Source organism: Urocitellus parryii, chromosome 12 (genome assembly GCF_045843805.1).
Source record: "Urocitellus parryii isolate mUroPar1 chromosome 12, mUroPar1.hap1, whole genome shotgun sequence".
Lineage (NCBI taxonomy): Eukaryota > Metazoa > Chordata > Mammalia > Rodentia > Sciuridae > Urocitellus > Urocitellus parryii.
The window spans coordinates 1,488,538-1,492,753 of NC_135542.1; the positions used below are offsets into that span (position 1 = coordinate 1,488,538).

At 40.3% G+C, this 4,216-nt stretch overlaps 1 pseudogene; it reads right to left on the reverse strand.

The window, feature by feature from the left end:
• Positions 1-575: 575 nt before the first annotated feature.
• LOC144249832 (inactive hydroxysteroid dehydrogenase-like protein 1 pseudogene) lies at positions 576-2,559 on the reverse strand (annotated as a pseudogene).
• Between the last annotated feature and the right edge of the window lie 1,657 nt (positions 2,560-4,216).

Consider the following 4,216-nt stretch of genomic DNA (forward strand, 5'->3'; position numbering starts at 1 on the left):
GACTCTTCTGTAACTTAACCATATGTAAAGCCACTGAGACACAAACAGCAAAGAGCACAGCACTCGGGTTGTCTAGGGAGACCTCATGAAGAACAGCATCTCTGTCTGGGGCAGCCCAGCCACAGATTTCTAAGCTGACACCAGTGATCTCAGTTACAAAATAACAATCTTCAACCATCTTCCTAGTGAACACTTTAAAACCAAGACTGTCTGTCATCTGTTAAGGGGAAAACAGGCTATTTCCCTTTAAACACAACATCTGAAATTTAAAAGCTGGTAAGTTAGGTTGCCATGGCTCTGAAGTCAACGCCACTCTTCCACAGCCTGGGAGCAAAGCAAGGATATGCGGGCGATTTCACCGGTCCCCACACCTTGGTGGTGATTTACTCTGGGCCCTCCACTTGGCCCCAGAGGTTTATCACAGGCTTTCCAAGTTTGCGTTGCAAAGGATGAATCTGACAGCACACTGGATCATCTGTCAAAAAGAAAATACATCAGATAAATGAAACATGTCTCCAAATGTCAGAATGCTGTGCGTGACCATGAGTTGGCAAAACGTGACTGACCGCTGGGATTCAGGCTTTGCAGGCTAAGGCCCCCTTGCCTAACCAGGGGTTGAGAATGCTTTCTCCCCACACCCAGAGCCACTCGAGCATATACTGTGCAAAAAGGAACTGAATAGAGTGGAACCAGCATCCTGTGGTCCTTTTTGAAACCCCCAGGGTCGAGACGGCGTGATGTGCATCTACTTTTGGTGAAGACAACCATCACAGGCATCTATGCAGAAGCTGCTAGGTGCATCCCTGTGGGTGGCCAAGTCGCTGAGGTGGTCTAAGTAAGTCTTAGAAGCAGAAAACACAGCTGTCCGGGGAGTGGGTGTGCAGCAGGAGCCAGGGGAGACAGGGGAGATGGTGACTATGATACCTTTCTTTCCCTCCAAAACTCCTGGTGACACTCCATGGATCATCATGCCAACTGGCGGTGGCAACCTTCACCTTTATTTTGTCCCAGAGCTTGTCCTCAGAGAGTAAAAGAGTCCCCTGCTAAATTCTGCAACTATGACATCCTTTTCCACCACGTAGGTGTCGGCCGTCTTTGACAACTGTCCACAGCTTCTCTGCTCTGCCTCGTCGGGATAGTGTGGAGACCTCGGCTTGCCGACTCTTCAGCGTAGGCTTCTCCACTTCCATCTGTTGCACCACTGAACCGGCCCATCTTTGGTACTGCTTGGTTCCTCTGCCCTGCTCCCCAGAGAAGGATAAAGTGCAGCCTGATCAGGCCGTAGAAGTCATAGACGATGGTGATGTTTTCCTGGCCGTGTACCAGGCTCCAGCCAAACCTAGCGCTTCCATGTAGCACTTGCAAGACCTGGTGGTCTTACCTGTGCAACAGGTAGAGACTGTCCACAGCAGCCCTGGCAACCTGCAGCAGCACAGTCTTCAGAGCCCACCCTGCTGCACAACACCCCACCCCCTCCACCCCTGCGCCCGCCGCCCCATGTGACCAGCACCAAAAGGCTCTATTTTTTCAGATGTTAAATATTTGAAATCTATTTCCTGATATTAAGAATGCCTTTTCTTGTGTCTGAATTTTGTTACTGTTAAGCAAGTTTTCCTCATTTCTGAATTCGAAAGGACTTCATTTTGTCCAGATAAAATCTGCAATGAAAATTTTAGCACCAGAAAAAGGAAAAGGAAGAGGAAGGAAGGGAGAGGGAAAAGAAGAAGAAGATGAAAATATTTTGACCTAGGTGTGGTTGCCCATGTCTGTAATCTCAGTGACTCAGAGGCTGAGGCAGGAGAATCGCAAGTTCCAGGCCAGCCTCAGCATATTAGTGAGACCTTAAGCAACTCAGTGAGAGCCTGTCTCAAATTAACAACAATAATAATAATAATAATAATAATAATAATAATACTAGACTGGGCATGTGGTTCAGTGGTACGGCACCCCTGGGTTCAATCCTCACTATAAATACATACATACATACATATATACACACAGATATTTTGAGAGGAGAGAGTTAAATTTGTGAGGAATAATAACATTAACACTGTTCAGATTTCGCACTTTCCCACTGAAGAAGCTCAAAGTTCTTTTCATTATTTCACATGCAATTTGTTTCATTCATTAGGCTTTTCTAATTTGCTTTCTTTTGACATATTGTGTTTTTGCCTAGGTGTTTGAACTTTCATGTGTATTTTGGAGTGTTTTATGTTTTCATTATGATTCTTATCGATGATGCATTGTTGACTACTGTTTTAAATATGCAAATGTAATTTATTTTAAATATTTTGTAGTAGATTTCTAATTTATTTTCACTTTAAAGACCATTTACTTCGTAATGATGAAACTCTAAAATGTATTCATACTTGATTCATGATGTAGTATGATCAATATTTATGTTCCCTTTTTAAATTGAAGTGGATGTAAAATTTCTCATTATTGGATGGAGGACTTCATATATTTCTACCAGATGTCAGATCATGTTTGTTAGTAATATGACCCAAATCTCCCATGCCTCATTTAGTTTTTGTCAACAAAAACTTCAGGTACCGTCATCAATGTGTAACCATCTTTGTCACAAGGTGAAAATCACAAATTCTCCTTCAGCTCTGTCAGCACTTACATGTTTATTATTATATCATCCTGATCAGTTAGGAAGTTTATCAGAATGTATTTTCCTAAGTCTATTTTCTTTAAGTCTAGTTTGCCTGATTTTAATGTAGTCAAGCCTTCCTCTTTTAATTAATTTTGGGCTTGATTTGAATTTTCATTCTCTTATCATGCTGGAATTTTATCTGACAATCTTCATATTCTAATGGAAATGTGGAGCCACAGAATATGCAATGCAATTTCTAAGATATCAGATTATATTTCTATTCTAGCTTTTGTGGATTCTATTTCCCCTAGTTTTGATATATTCTATATATTTTCTAAACCTAGAGTACTTATTGGACTGCTTCATTTAGTGCACATCTCTTTTCTCTTTGCTGCAATCTTGCTTTTATTGTTTGCCAGGTACTTTACACATTTTAATAATTAAACAGGTATCCACGCCCTGTCTTTAAAAATACATGGACTTGTCGATCCCTAATTTCTGCTTTCTGCCCACAGTATATACCATGATGTCCAATATTCAACTTTAACTTTGCATCTACTCCTTTTGAGCAGTTATTGTTTTATATTCAATCTCTGTCACATTTATTCATGTTCAACAGTTTGGCATTTGTTCTTTTTTTTTTTTTTTTGCTTTTTTTTCTTTCAAGAATCTGAGACCTTTCAATTATATCATTCTCAGTCTCCCTGAGGTGTATCCTTTAAAAATGTCATTAATGAGCATCTTTTGAAAAGAAGAAAACCTTCATTTTTTGGTCAATTCGCATACATTTTTGAGTCACACTAATTCACAAAACAGGTACTAACATGTTTTTAAATTTACAATTTAAAGTTGACAGTTAATTTTTCTCCTTACTTCATTTGTACTATATGTTTTTAAATTTTGGTCCTTCCTTGCTGCTTTGAGAAGTCATTCCCTATAATAACCTATCTTTAGTTTGCCTGTTTGTGGGTGGGTATTTGTTTATTTGCCTGGGGGGGGGGCACTCTCTAAATCTGAATAGTGGAGCCCTTCATTAGTTCTGCAGAATTCTCACCTGTTATTTATTTTTCCATTATCTCCCTCCTCACTTGATGGAATCATATTAGTTGCACTGTAAACCCTTCTGCCCAACCTCTATATCTGTTTACCTCACTTTCAGTTGAGCATTTAAATTCTATAAATGTTAATTTTAATATCTGCAAACTTTGCAATTCCAGTTCTCCAATATTTCTCTGACTTTTGCTCACTGTGTCTTGTTTCCTCAAATGTTTTGTGATTTCTCTATAAATCATTATTTTTTGGACGCATTGTTGATGGGAATCATTTTGGACTCTGATGAAGAGACCGTGGGAGATCCACAGAGGTTTCAGAGATGGTTTGCTTTTGGAAGCCACTTGAGGCACTGCAAACCTGAAATTTATTAAACTGAAGATTTGGGGTTGAGTTATTTTGAGCCATGGAGGTAATATTTACTCAGTATGTATTAATGTGGGATTGAACTTGACGTGAGGAACTCCCACAGAAGGCTTCTCTCCCTCTCCTACCTAGAGTTCAGATCAAGGGAGGGAATGCCTTCTCACAGCATGGTCCTGGGAGTGGGGCATTTCTTCCTAGAGG